Consider the following 20,328-nt stretch of genomic DNA (forward strand, 5'->3'; position numbering starts at 1 on the left):
GATTTGGGGGCAACTTATATTCTGTGGCAGTATACAGTATATATGCACAATGTTTTAAAAATCTGATGTATAAATATTGAGTTTTACTGTCACCTAGATGGCAGATATGCAAAAAATAAATTCATTAAAATAATTCTAATGTCCTGGTTTTAAGATAGGGAGAACTTTCTCAATGTTCATCTCCTCACATAGTCATAAAGTTTCCTACTTTAACAAAAGTCACTTGGTTCTCTGTGCGCCAATGAACTTGAATGTTAAATTTACAAGTTCATGCTAATGTGTTCTCTGCTAAATTTGGGAAATTTTCTTTCTGTGTATCCATTGATATTTCACTATTTATCATGGTGGTGTAAATGCTTGGGTTAGCTTGACCTAAAGGCATCCAAATTCATGGAAATGAATGTGGAAATGGGACGATATAATTAAATATCACAATTAATGGGCTTGATGCTCCTATTTCATTCTTCACACAAACATATTAAAAGTAGATTTTTTTTATTACGTAAGACTTGGTTCTATATATAGTTCAGCCAGAAGTAAAATTATTCCTAAATCACCCTGTCTCTCAACCTAATGCATCAGCTTCAGCCTGTACACATAATGACAGTCAGACCTTGATTGGCTTTTTTCTCTCCCAACTGGTGGTGTAGACAGCAAACAGGATCCCTGTCTGAGAAGAGTTTGTGTATAGACCCAGAGAAAAATTTTACCATGGCACTGTTGTTTATGTTATGATCAACCAAATTTATTGATCCAGTCATTTATTTATTTGTTCTTACAAAGTCCTGTATTCATCCATCCAGCACATTTCCTGAATACTTAGCATGCACCAAATACTGAAACTACAGTAATAAGCAAAACAGACATAGCCCACGTAGTCCCGGATTTCATAATTTGGAAAGCACAGCTGGACTAGAGTTACCCTTAGGAAAAATACGTTCAAATATAATTAGATAATCACACAAATATGTGAAATGAATAATAAACATATGATGCTGTAAAAGCAACGAGACCCAGTATTTTCAGGAGGTCAAAGAAAGGCTTTTTTGTGTCAGTGCCATTTGAACTGAGATGGGAAGGACGCATTAACTAAGCAGTGGCGCTGATGGGGAAAGTAATCACTAGCTATCTGACCTCAGACAGGTTAGTTAACCAGTTTATGCATCAGTTTTCTCATCTATCAAATGACAAGGTTAATAGTACCTACTTTATAGGGTCTGGTGAGGATTTGGTAAGAGTTTAGGACTATGTTCACTACATGGGCTCTATGTAAATATTACATATTGTTGTTACATGGCATTTTTACCCATAGTTTGCTAAGTTAGAAACATAGTGAAGAAAATAAAAATAACTAAATAATACGGAATGTTGATTTCAGACTTATTCAAAGTAAGATGCAAGTGATAAATAAAACTTTCCATACAAAAAGTCACAATTCAGGTAGGGAGACAACATGGAAAATGTTGAAAGCGATGAAAATGATGATGTGAACTGCTTACAATATATGCATTATGAAATGACACCTAGGAAAACTGGAAATCAATGAAGTTGTGTTAATTGCTATTTTTTCTGGAAAGGGAAGATGGATGCTTGCAATAAACTTAAATGAAAGATTTTTAAAAATGGTGCCCTGGGAACAGAGAGGCACAAAAGCATGCTCATAATTTTGTGGCTTGGGCTGAAGCATTTCTCAGATGTCCTTGAAAGTTTCCAAAGACAGTCTTTCCTCAGGAAAGTATTTCTCCTGTGAGTAAATAATGTTCTTGCCTCGAAATGAAATGCAGTAATATATTACATTGCAAGTGAACTGTTAGCAAGACTGGCAGCAGAAGTTCAGAAACAAATGTCACATTGCAATCTAGAGTTTGAGGCTCTGTATCTGAACTTCCATTAACTTCTAAAGGGATGCCCTTTGTATGAAATCAAAATAGTCCAGAGAAGAATTTTGACTTCTCTTTACTTAACTATTAGAAGGATTTATTTGGAATTATTATTGTGTCATGCATGTTCTGCCTTAACTTTTCTGTGATTGAGTTGCACAATTGATAAGCTAAGGTTTCTTTTCACCATAAAAAGGCTCCTTTTAAGGAGTCCTATAATAATGACATTTAAAATACTTGCTTGCTTTTGAAGAAAGCTTCATGCTTGGGCTTCCCTGGTGGTGCAGTGGTTGAGAGTCCGCCTGCCGATGCAGGGGGCACAGGGTCGTGCCCCGGTCCGGGAAGGTCCCACATGCCGTGGAGCGGCTGGGCCCGTGAGCCCTGGCTGCTGAGCCTGCGCATCCAGAGCCTGTGCTCCGCAACAGGAGAGGCCACAACAGTGAGAGGCCCACGTACCGAAAAAAAAAAAAAAGAAAGCTTCATGCTTTCCAAAGTGCTTTATAAACGCATTTCTATGAGGCAGGTGGAACATGTCCTGTCAACAGTATTTTACAGAAAAGAAAATGGAGGCTGTAAAGGAAAGCTGCTTGGTCAAGGTCATTCAGTGCATTAGGCGAGTTTTCATCACAGGAGTACTCACAGTTGAGCAGGGAATCCAGCAGGGAAAGCTTAAGGCTTTAGTCTATCTTTACACAAGTAGTTTTGCATAAATGAAAAATTTACCCAAAATGAAGTGCATTAGGTACCTAGTACTGCCTTCTTGTTCCTTAGAGTCTAGTGAGGGATATAGACTGAGCATATTCTATCCCAATGAATATAACTTAGATTATTCTGAGGATGATCACTTGGGCTTCAGAATCTGAATTCCAGCTTGACCCCTTCCATGAAGGAAGTTACTTAATCTTTCAGAGCCTGTTTCTCCATCCCTTAAATGGCAATTTGAATGCTCTCTCATATGTTTATTAACTCATTTACTTAACAAAGCACCTGCTAGATCTCAAGTACTCTGCTAAGAATGGTGAGGCTTTTCTAGGAAGCCAGAAGGCATCCTCCAGTGGATAGCGGAGGTCAAGAGAGGTTAGAGTTAACATTTGAATTTGACAGTGGGAGAAGACGAAAGGTTCACACAGCAAGGAAAAGAGAAAAAGACTATTATACAGGTTAAAGAGCTAGACCTGGAGATATTTGGAGTGACAAAATTTCTGAACTTTGATGTACCATACTTCCTGCCTCAGTTTCCACATCTTGGAAATGGGAATAATGATTAAACATGTTTCACAGTATTCATTTGGTAGAGATTAAATGAGGATTAAATAAGCATGGAAAGTGGCATAGGACAAATTTGATAAATTATTATGTATGAAAGTGTGTATAAATAAAATCAATTGCCATGACCCCTCTTCGTACCGAGTGATCACAGCACGCTTTAATTTTCTAGCTGAGTCTGGATATGGATTCATAACTTTATTCAAACAGTGTATCAGGCACCACTTAACCTTTGGATTGGCTGGAAATTTTTGCTCCTCTGCTCTAATACAATTTAATTTTAATTTTGGTTTTTAAGGTACATGGGTATAAATAAGAAGAGTGTTAAAGAAATGTATTTCAGATTTTAAATTCAAAAATGTAGAAAAACTTTCTTTTACTATTTTTCATTTTACCTTTGGGTGCACTGATAAGCTACTTTTTCTTCTGCACCCAGGCAAAAGGGATTCTGCAGAAAACACTTAAAATTTTTGATTTCATATATAAGATAGTGGGAGCCTCTGCCTGCTTGATTTACATTTGTGCTCACCTTCCACTTTATGTGGGAGGGGGCATACGAGTAAAGGAAACTTTTATATGATTTCAAGTTATTTAATTCCTGATACTATATTTAGCCATGGTAGAGTGTTATGATTTGCCTACAACATCCATCCTTCCTTTTCTTGTACCTTACCTTGTTCAGAGAGGACTTGTGCCTGTTCTGCTTTGAATTTCTCAACCAGTTCAGCTGCTAAAATCACAGGTGAAGCTTAGTTTCTGCTGATTTAATCCACCCAATCGAGATAGAGTTTCTCATTTTATTCAGCAAATATTTACTATGCCTTCAAAAAAGATTTTTTTAAAAAATGCATGGTCTTATTTGCTAATGCTGCTGGGAATTAATTAATTAAGTTTTAGGTTCACAGTAAAATTGAGCACAAGTTACAGAGATTTCCCACACATTCCTCTGGTGGGAATGTAATAAATTGGTACAGCCACTGTGGAAAACAGTACGGAGGTCCCTCAAAAGCTAAAAATAGAATTACCATATGATCCAGCAATCCCACTCCTGGGCATATATCCAGACAAAAACTATAATTCAAAAAGATACATGCACCCCAATGTTCGCAGCATCATAGAGGCGTTATTTACGATTGCCAAGACGTGGAAACAACCTGTGTCCATCAACAGATCAATGGATAAAGAAGATTTTATATATATATATATATATATATATATATAAAATATATATATAATTTAAATTTATATATTTGCATACATATATATAAATACTACTCAGCCATAAAAAAGAATGAAATTAATTTTGCCATTTGCAGCAACATGGATGGACTTGGAGGGCATTATTCTAAGAGAAACAAGTCAGACAGAGGAAGATAAATACTGTATGATATCGCTTATATGTGGAATCTAAGAAATAAAACAAACTAGTGAATATAACATAAAAGAAGCAGACTCACCGATATAGAGAACAAACTAGTAATTGCCAGTGGGGGAGGGGGGAAAGGCAATTTCAGAGTTGGAATTGGGAAGTGGGAAGTACAAACTATTTGGTGTAAAGTAGGCTCCAGGATGTATTGTACAACAGGGGGAATATAGCCAATATTTTGTAATAAATGGAAAGTAGTCTTTAAAATTGTATAAAAATATTTTCTTTTTTTAAAAAGATACTTCTTAGCTGATAGAAGCTTTAGAAGTCTACAGAGGCAGATAATTTTTAAATTGCAGCATATAACTTCTGGAGCCTGGCTGACATTCTCATAGGAAGCCGCATGAAAATTACTTTCAAAGGCATTCGTCACCTTAGCTTGCAGGAGTCTGTTCCTTCAGTGTGTATTAGTCCATGGTGCATCCTTACTTTGACTTATCTGTGAGGTTCACTTCTCGCCCCCAGGAACAAAGCCTGCAGAGGGGCAACTTGTTTGGCTTGGGAGCCTGCCCAATATGAAAAGTTTGCAGGCAAACTCAGAAAGAACAGCTGCAGGAGGAGAGATGAGGGTTGCCGACAGCTAATGATTCAGAAGGCAATTTGCATGAGAGCCTTCTGCTTAACAGGAGGCAGCATGTGCTGGGCAGTGGTTTACCATCCACTGCCAAGCTGATTTCTACACCCTGAGTCCTCATTCTATCAAAACACGTGTCCTGAGGGAACGCCCAGCCACCAGCTTCCACTTACCTGAGTTAGCATGACCTGCCATCTAGAATTTCAGAGAGCTTTTCATTTATTAACTCACATGAATCTACTTTATCCTGAGGCTCTGGATACTAGTCCCATGCAAACTGACTTAATAACAAACATTTAAGTGCAAATCCAAGGTCATCTAGATAATATTCTTTGACAGCTTATTGCATATGAGGCACTGCACTGTGCACTTTTTATACCATATCGGACTTCATAACAGACCTCTGAAGTGGGTGGTTAAGTTTCCTGCCAAGGGATCCATACACAAGAAACGATAATCAGAAAAGACCAAAGTATTATTTATTACTAGTGAGCTAGCCGCTGTTACTTCATTTTGGAATTCTAATTGAGGCTTTCCTTCTCTCTTTCTCTTGCCCCCAAATCACAGATGACTAGGTCATGGGACAAGCTTAAGCTAACATGCCTTATTCTGTGAATCATAAGCTGAGCTACTGGGACAGAGCCATGTGACACGTTTGTCACTTTCAAATGTAATAATTCTACCCATTGCTCCATAGATGTTCTGGTTACTGACCAATAACATTAACAATTCCTCTTCCAAGAATAGGATGGAGGGGAAAGGCACTGGATCTCCTATGCCTCCCAAACATGTGAAGGCCGAAGCATGGTGGGAGGAGAAGCATATCTCTTTGTAATATGTTTTATTCCCTGTTTTATAGATGTGCATATGGAAGATTAGAAAGGCTGAGTAACTTGTCCATGTCATGTAGCCCATGCTTGTAACTTTTTTATTATACGACTTATCCTTCTCACCTATCAATTTGCCTTTTATACTGATGTCCTGAGAAACAGACCACTGTATGGTATAGAAATGAACAACCATAAATAAGCTGGAAATGCATTTCTATTTACATTAACTAAGATAGTCACTTGTTTCTTTTAAGTGAGGTCCTCCACCTTTTTAGGGACCTGAGTAAACTAATGATGTGCTTCCATTGATTAAACAAGAATTCTCCAGTATTCCATAGAAGAATCATACATTTCTTTAAGCCCTGTGTATGCTTCTAGGGTTTAGATTCTAAATCAAATAGGTTTCTGTTTTTCATTTAAAAAAAAACGAACACAGGATTTCACTTGTAAATTTATTAACTTTTTTTTTTCTGTCTAGCAACAAGCAGTGACTATTGTTGGGTTGGTGGACATAGTAGAGATGGCCATTCAGAAAATCACAAATTTTAGGAACTCTAGCATTCATGTAGCTCAGAACTGTAAGAAGAGACCAGAGGAAGATCAACATGCTTTAAAGTATATTACAAATCAGTATTGAAATAGAGCTTAACATATAATTCATCTGGAAAGAAGCTCAGAACATGATTGCCAGTTATTTAATATTCTGGTCAAAGACAATGGAAGCACTATTAAAGTATGGCATTTTGACTGCCATTGGAAAGGTCAGGTTTCAAACAGCAGTGCACTAGTTGTGCTCAAAATGACTAAAGAATGATGACTAATTAAGTGAAGAGGAAATGGGAGACCTGCATTCTAATCTTGTTTTGGCCACTGATGGGAATCATGTGGACTTTCAGCCCATCACACAGTCATTTACCACCTTGGTTTTCTCACCTGTAAAATGAGGGAGTGACTATAGTTCTTTAATAATCCTTGATGATCTTTAGCGCTATGATTCTAGCAGCATCTTGATTTAATACAGTTTGAGGATTTATGTCTAAACTCTAGCAAGCAGAAAAATGTTCTTTTATTTCTAAAATGGACTTGACATTGCGTTAACAGAGCAAATGAAATCTTTTGAAGATTGTTCAAAGAATCACCAACTTAAAATTCATCTCCATTGTTGGTTTTTATTGTCTGTTTAACTCTTACTAGATCTATAATAGTTTTATTTGTTTTCCTTTGCACCTGGACTGGCAGCCTGTGTGGTTGGAGAAACACATCACCATTTATTTTAGATACTTTGTTATCAGAGCCAACTCTGTAATCTTTGCTCTGCCCGTGAATTATTTATTTAATTTGATGTGTTTTTTCCTGGATTCATAGTACATTTGTAAATGTACATAGTACATTTCCTTTTGTCATGATGCTTCTTTCCATTTATGGGACTGTAAAATACAGCTGACTAAACGTCCCTAGTGGCCGAGTACATATCAGGTCTTTTGTGTGAAGGATGCTAGCTAATCTTCCCGTTCATAGGCTGACTACATTTTTATTCATTTGCTTTTTTTCTACTCACCCCTGACAGTAGTATCTGTGGAATAAATAAAATAATGATACCTACTACTTATTTAACTCAGATCAGAAAACTTGACCTTTTCCTTTTTTTTACATTTGCTAGCTTTGTGGCAATATGCACCCCTATTTTTCTCTGAATCTCAGTTCACCCTCTACATGGGAATAATTTTGCCTACCATACAACGTGGTGATCATAAAAGAAATTCTACCCATCTACTACCATATTGGGGAAAAATATTTGGATTGACTTTGACCAGACTTGGAGGCACATGTTTGCAGTGGCCTGTTTGAAAATGCTGACTACATGGGGTACAGTGGGATACTCTGAAGGCACCTTACACAGGTAGATAATATCTCTCCCAGGGCATCAACGCTAAAAGTGAGAAGCATTTTGACTTCTCATCAAGAAAGAAATGTTCTATGATGTTAATGGTTCTTAACTTTTGGTGATTCATTGAAATCTCCTGGGGAGCTTTTGATAATCTTAAAGCCCAGCCTGTAATTTTTACCAATTAAATATGAATTTCTGGAGGTTGGACTGAGGCATTGGTATATTTTAAGGTTTGCAGAATGTAATGGTTAATTTTAAGTGTCAACTCTCAACTATATCCTGAGATACACAGATATTTTGCTAAACATTATTTCTGGGTGGGTCTGTGAGGGTGTTCCCAGATGAGATTAGCATTTGAATTGGTAGATGGAGTAAAGCAGATTTCCCTCTCCAGTGTAGGTGGGCCTCATCCAATCTCTTGAGGGCCCCAAAAGAATAAAAAGTCAGAGGAAAGGAGAATTTGCTCTCTCTGCCTGAGTGTTTGATCTGATCCCCTGCCCTCTGACTGTGGCTTACGTCAGTTCTGAAAACTACACCCCTGGATTTCCTAGTTTCCAGCTTCTATTTAATATACAATATATTTAATATGTTTAATATCAATTACATATGTTAAAGCAATTACATAGATTACATTATATTTATTATATATCTCCTATTGGTTCTGTTTCTCTGGAGTACCCTGACTAATATGGTGCTTCCAATACACTGTAAATATTGAGAACTACTATATATGTTAAAATACTATGGCTAAGGTATTACAAAAGTGGATGCCCTGACAGTGCAGTTCTGCTTCTTAAATGGGCAACTCAATGAGGATAAGTAGCAATGTAAATTATTTTTTTCATTTTAAATGGTGGCCAGTCATATATATATAAACACTTTGGGAGGCTATAAGACACTAATTAAAAGAACTTATAGGATATAAGCACTAAAACCACATCGACTCGCCACTCAGTAGAAGGAATTCTAGGCCCAAGATATAGAAACCTCCATACCTGAATCATTGGAAAAGATGTAGAAAAGACTCTAAAACGATTGAAATTTTCAGAGATCCCTTGTGACCCTTTTGGAGGTCATGATATCAGGACTCACTGTCCCCTGAGTCTTGTTTTGTAATACAGAGAGGGACCCACAGTTACATAGTAAATTGACACCTGAGACTTGTTTTTTTTTTCAGCTAGAAGTGGAAAGGAGAAATATCTTTCACTGAAGCAGAGAGTAGAGGTATAAGTGGGGAAGACAAGGTAAAGAAAGAGAAAAGAAAAGAATCCATTTAGAGAAGACTTGCTCTTGGGGCAAGCCCTGGACATATAGTCATTTATATATCCTATTTCAGGATACATTGCATGCTTTACTGTAAGTAAGCATTTAATGATTTGTCTTCCACATACTTTGCTTCATTAAAGAGATTCACTTCTGCTGGCATTTTGTTTCATGGGATCCCAGGCCCTTAGCATAGTCCCTTAGTAAAGTATCTGTGGAATGAATCAGTCAATATGTCCTCAAACTCAGTACCCTTCTCAAATCAGTTACCTGCTTTATACCATAACTGAGATTATATTATCATAGTGTTAGGACTCAAAGGGAAATATGATCTCGATTTTAGAAGTTGACGTCATCTGTTTTATCACCTCATCCAGTGTAAGAGTTCATGCTATAAAAGTACTGGTAATCTGGCCTCTGTTTGAGCTCTCCTCGTATCTTGAATGCTCTACTTGGTGAGTTAAGTCATCCAGCATACGAACAGCTATAATTTCTACAAAGTACTTCCTTATAGTTGCCTTCCTGAAGCATGTCACCCATTGGTCTTAGCTTGACCTGATGGAACTACAGAGAAAAATATTTGAGTTTCAAATACCCATGTTTGCACTTCACATCTTTGTAGTCCATTATCACACAACTGAAGTCTACTTTTCTTCAGGAAACCATCTAATGTTTTTTCCTAAAAATCCTGTGAAAGTATGTCTAGGCCCTTCCCCATCTTGTTTATTGATGTTTGTACTTGCTTTTGTTTTCTAAAATACTCCCAAAAAGGCAATGCTCAGAACTGGATCTAGTGCTTCTGACATGGTCCTTTTGAGACAGAATGAGACAACATATGCAAAAAAGGAAATCTATATTTCTATTAAGTATAATTGTCTAATTCTTATATCATAAAATCTGCATGTGTTTGTTTCAAAAATAAAAATACAGAATAGTATAAATATACAATATTTTATATAATAGAATATAGATATAGAGTAGTATGGAAAAAACCCCCTGAAGTCATTCAAAATAACCCATTACCCAAAGAAAAGTACTTTCAGATCCATTCATCTCTGCTTTTTATCTCCCTATATTGTGTGTATGTTCATTTGTGTGAACATCACACAAACATACTAATATATACACATAGTTTAACCTAAATAAAAACATAATGTTTTAAACCCGTTTTAAAATTTAATGTAAGCATTGGCCATTATTACATAGTTATAAATTTAATTCTGCATCAAAGTTTGCAAACTCTTGGCTGACTAGTTAAATTCAGCCCGTAGACATTTTATTTCCCACCCCCCAGTCCCACCCCCGGGCCTGCACAACATCTGAAAAGCCTAGGCATGTTGCAGCTTCTCCTGAAAAGTGGACAGTCTGGTGATACTTGGTGTGCAGCCTTACCTGGATGTGGGGGAAGTTGAAGCGCAGGTACATCTGATGCCCTGGGAGGTGTTCTCCAACGAGAGCTTCATCGTCAGCGTTTCCTGTTTGATGCAAACAGCCTGCAAGAACAGCCCCTCCTGGGTGAATTTGTGTTCCCGGAACATGATCATTTTAATAGCTGTAGCTCTAGGCAGTGGTTGTACCACCATTCATTTCATAAATCCCCTTTCGGTAGACCTTAATGTTGGTTCCTTGTTTCTCCTATTATAAATAGTGTTGCAGCGTATATCTTTTTCACCCAGTTGCTTGATAGTCTTATGATGAGCTCCCAGACTAGATGTGGAATTGTGTGGCCAAAGTAGACTTCGAGGTCTCAGAACTTGTTTTAGTCTTTTAAACATCATGAGAACCACAAAAACAGCCTTTATTTTTCACTTGCACTCTGTTAAGCAAACACGTGACCACTCTATATGTAAAAACAATTTTAAAAAATAGTTGTTCAAAAATACATAGTAATTAAATTAATATGGTAGAAAAATTATAAAATACAGAAAAATGTAAAGGAAAAATATAAATACACTTGCAGAACTCTGAGATAAATATTATCTTTTCCATTTTTGCATTTTCCCACTTGTATGTGCATATATATTTATATAAACATATATATTTACATATTTTATACATACATTATTTAATAAGGATAAGATATACTGTTTATATAATTTTTATTTCCAGTACCTTTTCACCTAATGTTATCATGACAGTTTCCCACATGATCTAATATTCCTCATTTAGAAAATTTAAAAATTATTTAATATTTCAACGTATGATATCACTTATTTAAACAATGCCCTATTGTTGGAAACAAATTATTTCCAAGTTTTTCTTTTTTACAAAGAGTATTCCAGTTAATGCCATGGTACCTAGATTTCTGTGAAATCCTTAGAATAAATTTCTACACATGTACTCACTAGGTCAAATAACCAACTCGTGCAGACAATTTTTAAAAAATCTATATTCAGACCTTTACATTCACAACTATATTAAGTATATTGATTTCATTTGTTTCGCTCTTTTGTTTTCACCCTGTTGATAGATAGGTAGGCAGATAGAGAGAGAGAGAGGCATTTCTTTTAATTTAATACGTCTCTCATTGGTCTTGTTGCCTCATGTCTCTGCCTCTTCTAAATATTTTTGCACAGTTTTGGCGTTAACTGGGTGTTTTGCCAAAAAGTCAGTTCAGTGTTCCTCAGATAGTTGTTCAATACTGCCCGCCTCTTCAGGTGCTGAAAAAGGAAATTCTAATGATTTGTTAACACTTGTTAATATAGATAAGATTAAGGCCCCAATTTTCTTACGAAAGCTTACTACTTGGGGCTGGTTTCACAGAAATATCATAACATTATATGCAGTCAAGTTGCACTGATATTCCATATGAGGAAACAAAATCTGTGAAAGGATTTAAATATGAAAATAATTATGTAAATGATAAGTATTATTTATTATTAAGTATAATTAGTAGTTGTCAAGCAGATCCTTTTCTCCCAAAGAGCCACAAATCTTTCAAAATGAATGCTTGCAATTAATAATATTTAGATAGGGGAAAAATGGAGTTTTTCTCAGCTTTTCCATCATAGCCTAGCTACTGCCAGGCAAACAACTTGATAGAATCAGTGGAAGCTTAAACAGGTGATAATCTCCTCTTGCTCTCCAATTGATCACTAAATGGCTTTTCTGTGGATTGCAATCATTGAACGGTTGTAATTGTAGCCTTCTGCTATATTTACCATTAGAAAATTTCTTTTTACATGGAGCGTGCTGTTCTAATAAGCAGTGGGTTTTTCACAAACTGGTTTATCATTCACAATGATTAGGTTCCCCTTTATTTGAACTGGTGCATAAAATGCCACTTACGTTTTTTTTTAAATTTAATTTAATTTATTATTTTATACAGCAGGTTCTCATTAGTTATCCATTTTATACAAATTAGTGTATATATGTCAATCCCAATCTCCCAATTCATCCCACCACCACCCTCCCCTCGCCACTTTCCCCCCTTGGTGTCCATACATTTGTTCTCTACATCTGTGTTCTCTACATCATGTTTTTAAATGATTTTTTCTCTTTGCCTTTCCTGTTAGTGTAACCGGAGGTGGGGTCTAGCTGCTCGCCGCTCAAAAGCAAGTAAAGAGGCAAGGTTGGTGGAAAGGAAAGTTTACTTTGTTTTGGGTGCCGGCGACCAGGGGGTGTGGGAGGGAGGACGCCTGTCCGAAGGCCAACTCCCCGCACCCACCCAATGAGGGGCCAAGAGCTTTTATAGACGGAGGGAGGGGGTCTACACGCAGAAACAGCACAGTCAGCTCTGACCGTCATCTTGAAATTGGTCATCGGTGGTCTGACCAGTGTCATCTTGATTGTTTTAAGTACAGTTAGTCTTCAGTTCCAGGGTCGGTTCGTTCTCATTTCTTTGAGGCCAGTTCTCAGAATTGTGAATTGTGGCAGCTTATGTCATGCCTACAGTCTGGTCATCATGTACTTAACTTCTTCACCTAGTGGGGTTTCACACAGCTCACAGGATATGGCTCAGAATATTATCTATAGCCATTGAGGAGGAACTAAATGTCCTTAACGTTGCTTACTGATAAATTATTATTGTTTTGTCCTGTTTGCTTTTATTTTTTGCTTCTGCATTTTCTCACTTCTCTGATTAAACTTAATTTTGGGCTAAAGTTTTTCCACAGACAAAAAGCAGGCAGAGGACATGGTTAGGGGAAAGGATCATAGGGTCCTGCTCTGTCTCATTAGGAGTCTCATTTAGGTGCATAGTTAATGTCTGCATCGCTTGGCCTCTGCTAGAAGAGGAGTGAGGTGCACGGGACGCCCACGGCCTGCTCAGAAAGCCTACAAACATTGGAAAGGGATGGCGGTATCTGCCACACTGTCAACCTGTTCTACTCGGTGTGCTACTGCTGTTATAGCACATGCTGAGCTGTCAATAAAAATCAGTCAAAGGGGCTTCCCTGGTCGCGCAGTGGTTGAGAGTCTGCCTGCGGATGCAGGGGACACCGGTTCATGCCCCAGTCTGGGAAGATCCCATATGCCTCGGAGCAGCTGGGCCCGTGAGCCATGGCCGCTGAGCCTGTGCTCCGCCCAAAAAAAAAAAAAAAAAAATCAGTCAAAGCATTCTGTGTAGCGTAGGGAGGTGTGGGAAAAGGGGTCATTCCAGTTGCATAAAGATGATGCATCTGGTTGGCAAGAGGGCCCATATTCATGTTTAATCATGTATGGAGCCTCTGTCCTCCTTCCTGGTCCCCGTTACTCATCTGTTCAGGTCTCCCTGCCTCCCTGACCGCCTCCCCCATCTTCCCAGCTGCTCATCCCTGTACTTGATTCAGAGTATCTATGAGAGTCGGCCCTGAGCTGCAGGGCCTGATCTCTGCAAAAATGGATTGGTCTGTCGTGAGCCGCACAAAACAAAACAAAAATCAGGAAACGAGTGAAAGCATCTGTGAGCTAAAGTGGAATAATTATACCTCGGTACCCTGTTTATAAAGATATATAGCAGACTTCCTGCCATATTATCACCCAGTAAGTGTACTTTTTTTTTTTCCTTTTAGTGAAGAGAGAATGCTTTTATGTCAATCTATTCATGCTTAAGACTCACAGTGCCTATTGTCTATAACTGTGAGATACAACTCGGGAAGGATATAGATGGAGTATTTGGCTTCAGTAAAGTGGGTGGAGCAGGAAATGGGCCCTACACCTGGCCCTGTTTACAACGAGTGACTTGTTAAAATGAGCATCTATACCAGGAAAAATTAATCAGCATATGTAACCATAAGGAAGGTGGAAAGTGCTGATCACATACATTGCTCAGGTGCTGTCAGAGAGATTCCGGGGCTGATGGAGGCTATACAAGCCCTAGCATCAGATGGGAACAACTCTCTCCCCCACAAGCTAGCTCGCTTTCCCCCTTCCTAAAGGCAGGCCCTTACAAATGTGGTGTCTGGGGTGGTCCTCTAATTTTCCCTAATCTGTGTGTGGCTGTGGAATGAGATAGAGCTAACGTGCAAACAAAGGGTAGTGGAAATGACATGAGCTCTGGAGTGAGACAGAACTGCATCCAGATCCCATCCCTAACATTGATTTAGTTACGTAAATTGAACAAGTTCCTTAAATTCTCTGAACTGCAGTTGCCTTGTCTGTGAGGTAGAAATCAGGTCAGTCTTTACTGGGTTATTGTATGCATTATAAATAATATATATAAAAGGCCTAGCATGGCACTGACATAAAACAGACACTCAAAGTGGTAACTATTACTATAACTCAGGAAGACTACTCTGCCCAACATAGGCAGTTCTAAAGTGAAAGAATATATAATAAAATCTTATTCAGAAGAACTTATAAGTAGGCAGTGGATTGGGTAGCTATATCCTATGGCTAGGTCTCAGTGCATCAATTCATATCCAAGGAGATTCTCAACATGTAGTAGATGCAACGTATTTCCAATTAATATCATCGTAAGAACTAAACCTCTGTATTTCTTTGGTTTCTAAGAAATTTTCAACCGTAGTAATATGTTAGAGTACTTCTGGGTTTAGCTCTTACTGAATTATAAATGCTATCATTTTATACCTAAGATGCATGGTTCACTCAGTGCAGGTGGGGGAAAACTGAATGTTTTAGACTGGCTAACTCTGGCTTGCTGAAGTTCTGGTACACGGACTAAGTGGTGAAGTCAGTAAAGCTGATGAGGTTTCATTTCTAAATGTACTAGGACTAGGTCAAGATGCTAGTTTCCAACTGCATATATCCTTTCTGATGATTATCTTTTTTTTTTTTTTTTTTTTTTTTGCTTGAGTGTAAAGATATTCTTTTCTCTGTATTTTTGAGAAAATATTAGCTTGGCTGTCCCAAGCTAACATATGACGTTATGTTAGCTAAAAACTATGGCGTTATGAAAGAGTGACTTCAGTGACTCAGTGCTTCCCACTTGGTAATTTCTCTCACCCTCAGGAGTAGCCTCAAATGCTAGCTCCCATCAATTACTGGATGCCCCATATTTTCCCAGCATCATTATAATCACTCCTATCAGTTCAGCACCTGTAATGAGCCAGGCTGCTTATCCATTTACAATCTTCACTGTTTTTTATATATATTAGCTCAGTTTGCTACCTCTTGTCCCCCTCAAGCCAATATCAAATGTTTACTAATTAGGTAAAAATGGTATTAACCACTTACATCAGGAAGGGCAAAAGGGTATCATCTTGAGTGCCCATTTTGAATGAGTGGTAATGGTTGGCAGAAGCACTGAATTAAGAAAAAAATTTAAGCTCTGTCCAGCCTTGGGGGGAAGAATGCCGTGATTGATTAGCAATGTCTGCCTTGGTTAAAAGAAAAAAGAATAGAAATAGGTTGAGTGACTTGCAGGACGGAAAGGATGGGGATTCTCGGGCTCAATTTCCTTGCTGTTTATAAGCTTCTTAGAGACACAGGTAATGTTTCAACTTTCCATCATGTTGCCACAGTGTTCATTTCCAAATCATTTATTTCTTCACTCCTCCATTTATTCCTGCTGAGTTCTCCTGGACTCAGACACTTCACACACTCTATTCCCTTATGTTGAGCCTCACATACTTCCAAGTGGCTTCCAAGTGGCCTCCAAGGGTGGCCTTGTCCTGTTTATCCCGAGAAATTCCCCCAGGTTAATATGTGTCGCAACGTCTTTCTATTTTATACTATAGAACTTGTATGAATTTGTAATTATCTGTTAGAATGTTTTCTTGTTAATTTACTGTTTCCCTCACTGAACTCTAAATTCCATGAGCCCAAGAACCGCATCTCTCTTTTTGACAAGCCACCTTATTTACACCCGGCACACACATCTGGGAAAGAGTAGACATTTAATAAATATTTGTTGAAACAGCAAATCCACTAAACTTTGGAGATTCAAACTTAATAACACATGGATCCTGGCTTCACAGAACTCATATTGTAGTGAAGCAGAAAGTTGATTAAGTAAATGATTATGATGCAATGTGATAAAAGAAACATAGACGTAAGGAAATATCACTGCTGCCTGGATCAGGGGGCAGGTGTTGGGGACGCATTCCAAAAGTGATGTCAAGATTGAAGAGTAAGGAGTAAAAATGGACCTTTTAAGAAAAATCAAGCGCTGCAACTTGTGCGATTTGAATTTGATGTGTTCCACCATTAAAGTTTTTTTAAATCAAGCAGGGTATGTTAACATGCATCTGTAGTATTGCCCTAAAAGCATTTTAAAAGAAATATGGATGTCTTACCTACAGAGGCACACAATTAGGCTTTTCCCTCAAGGTATTCTTAGTGTTAACCCTTTATATTGCTTTTTACTTGATGTACCCACTAATTGTTCTGATCCAGTGGCCTTGATGAAATTTTTGGTCATTTGCAAAAGTGTCAGTGGGGATGATGTGAGCACGAGTCTTTCAGAATTTGAAGTAGAAAATGGCTCAAGCATCTCCTACAGTTAGGGTACACGTGGTTACAGTAGAATAATTTAGAGAAGTGAAATTGGGTCTGTCTCTTTAGGTTTAAATATATGACTTGGGGATAATAAAGGAAAATCATTACTAGCACAACAAGGGATATTTAAAATAAAAGATGGTTTTAGGTACACCACTAACTTTCTTACAGCGTCAATGATAAATTGTTAGGTATTATATTGATAGTAGCAGGCGGTAACATGTCCCTTTGTAGTTGAAGCTTTTTTTAAAGCTTATTTTTTTTTAACATCTTTATTGGAGTATAATTGTTTTACAATGGTGTGTGAGTTTCTGCTTTATAACAAAGTGAATCAGCTATACACATACATATATCCCCATATCTCCTCCCTCTTGCGTCTTCCTCCCTCCCACCCTCCCTATACCACCCCTCTAAGTGGTCACAAAGCACCGAGCTGATCTCCCTGTGCTATGCAGCTGCTTCCCACTAGCTATCTATTTTACATTTGGTAGTGTATATATGTCCATGCCACTCTCTCACTACGTCCCAGCTTACCCTTCCCCCTCCCCGTGTCCTCAAGTCCATTCTCTACATCTGCGTCTTTATTCCTGTCCTGCCCCTAGGTTCTTCAGAGCCTTTTTTTTTTTAGATTCCATATATATGTGTTAGCATACAGTATTTGTTTTTCTCTTTCTGACTTACTTCACTCTGTGTGACAGACTCTAGGTCCATCCACCTCACTACAAATAACGCAATTTCATTTCTTTTTATGGCTGAGTAATATTCCATTGCATATATGTGCCACATCTTTATCCAGTCATCCGTCGATGGACAGTTAGGTTGCTAGTTGAAGCTTTTTTGTACAAATAAGCTGGAGGGGTTTTTTTTTTTTTGGCTCGATTATATATTTATTCTTTTATAAGGCAAAGAGGAAGAAAGGGAGGGATAGACTAAGAAAGTATGGAGCAAAACATTTCCTTAAATCACATTTAAAATAAGGTAGAGTGTAGTAAAATACAGGAAGGTAGACTGAAAGGCAACAGTAAATTTTTTTAAAAGAACTTTTATAATTATATTACATCACTTGACAGAGCTGTAGTGCTTTGTGTAAGCCTTTAAAACTTCCCCCAAACATGTTCATTCACCTTGATTCAATCATGTGCACAGAAGAAGTTCCTTGTTGGGTTGGTAAAGCAGAATCATATCCAGGCTCTAGCTAGATCCAAACACTATTGCAGTTCTGTACAAACCTGTGTGGTATGTACAGACAGAAACAGTAATATGTAAACCTGTTCCCCTTTGGTACATTGATCATTTCCTAAACTTATTTCACCTGTACCCACCACCCCTCCCCCACACACACACAAAGCACTAATACCCCTGTAAGATATATTAAATGTGTTGATTTGGATAACTAGAAGTTGATGGACAGAATTCCTCCAGCAAGAGGGAGTTTTAGGTGGAATGGAAGAGAAACTCATGGAAACGCTTGAATGGTCCTTTCCTTGATTCCACAAAATGAGTAAGACTGATCGAGTCCCTTTAATATGCAGCATCCATATTGCATTTGTTCTTACATTTTATGCTGTAATTAAATACAGAGTAAAAGTTATTGAGTGAATATTAAGTTTATTGGGTAGCTGAGTTGATAATTGTATTTTATTTTTGTGCATTGGAAATCTATGTACATTTATATTGTAGGAATATGGCAATGCTCCAAGAAAAATGAGAAATTCACTGGTAATTTCCCACCCAAAGAGAGCCATTGTTAACGTTTTAATATTATATACTCTTTGTGTCAGTTTGTTTTTTAGTCAAAAATGGCATCTTATGGCCTGAATTTGCATTTCACTGATTATGTGATAAAAACTCCTTTTTAGGGCTTCCCTGGTGGCGCAGTGGTTGAGAGTCTGCCTGCCGATGCAGGGGACGCGGATTCGTGCCCCGGTCCGGGAAGGTCCCACATGCCGCGGAGTGGCTGGGCCCGTGAGCCATGGCCGCTGAGCCTGCGCGTCCGGAGCCTGTGCTCCGCAACGGGAGAGGCCGCAACAGTGAGAGGCCCGCGTACCGCAAAAAAAAAAAAAAAAAAAAGATGAATAGGAGACGTAGCAGGTGGCAAATCAGAAAGTTGTGTCTTGTAAACAGGGGGAGATCAATCCAACTTCCAAATCCCAAAATATATCAATATCCCATAATAGAGAATCACTATCAGGGAACTTGCTGTTTGTTTATTAGTGGCAGCATGGCATAAAATCAGGATAATTCAGCGTTTAAAATCCCTACTTTGTTTGAATTTATAACTAGTATAAATACTTCTAAGATTATATACATTTAAATTTTTTCTGCAACAAGTTAGACAGGATCACAAATTCACATGATGCTCAAAAGAACACTCAGAAATATTTAATGAAAACCTTCATTCTAGTGATGAGGAAACTCTAGCTCAAATAAGAAGCAAAAAACCATACTCAAGCAAACAAATCTGTAAAAGAGTTGTAATCAGAAATATCCAGTTGTCCTACCTCCTAATTTTGTGATCCATCTGCTTCACCATCAGTCAAAAAATCTGATTCTTCGAAGAAAGAACTTTGGCTTGGCTTTAGAGAGTAAGATTTAAAAAAAAGAAAAAACAAACACTTAGGCAAAGGAACAAACAGCCAAAATTAAGTAAATCTGGGATTTTTTTTAAACCAGCGTTGTCTGCATTGTTATTTTGGGCTCAGAGCGATGGCTTGATGCCAAATTTAAATGGAAAGCATTATCTACTCCATATTTATAAATCTTTAGATTCTGCATGTGTCATGAAAAATGTAAGTAAATTTTATAATAGTAAGGTGTGTGGGATTAATTTGTATTCTATGTTGAAAAGCTCCACGGTAGGCAATTAATTCATGAAACACCAGGGATTGCTGCCTTAAGGGCTACATTGCTAGATAAAATTACAGACCTCAAATCTTATGATTACACTGGTATCTATTTTTTGTGTGGTCTAGGAAATATATCATCTTAAATTGAATATTTACCTAATCAGTAGGCTAAGGGTATCTTCTGGGTTCTGCCCCCTTCGACTCTAGAACGCATTGTCTAGTTGTGAATATTAATATGCTGCTTATATAGGTAGGTACTACTGCTTACTGTTTTCACTTCATGGCACACTTATTAAATGACACTTGTATGCTATACTAGAATAAACTAGAGGGGATCTAAATGGAGCTTGGTAAAAATTGTATAGCCTTTATATTAAACAATGATAAAGTAAAACAACTAATATAAATAAAAATTTAAAATAACAAGCCATAATAAAGTATAAAGTATTGGGAAAGATATCAAATACTTAATTTACA

At 37.6% G+C, this 20,328-nt stretch overlaps 1 protein-coding gene across 26 annotated transcripts in view; it reads left to right on the plus strand.

Annotated features, from left to right (window-relative positions):
- LOC117199207 (uncharacterized) overlaps nt 1-20,328 on the plus strand; it is a 1,082,321-nt gene that overhangs the window by 53,034 nt on the left and 1,008,959 nt on the right. For 3 of the 26 annotated variants that reach the window (XR_007470932.1, XR_007470940.1, XR_007470945.1), the window contains one exon: nt 18,865-18,941. The exons of the other annotated variants lie outside the window; for them this stretch is intronic. The gene's annotated coding sequence lies outside the window, so the exon portion shown is untranslated. The remainder of the gene's footprint in view (nt 1-18,864; nt 18,942-20,328) is intronic. 26 annotated transcript variants of the gene reach the window in all.

Source organism: Orcinus orca, chromosome 13 (genome assembly GCF_937001465.1).
Source record: "Orcinus orca chromosome 13, mOrcOrc1.1, whole genome shotgun sequence".
Classification (NCBI taxonomy): Eukaryota; Metazoa; Chordata; class Mammalia; order Artiodactyla; family Delphinidae; genus Orcinus; species Orcinus orca.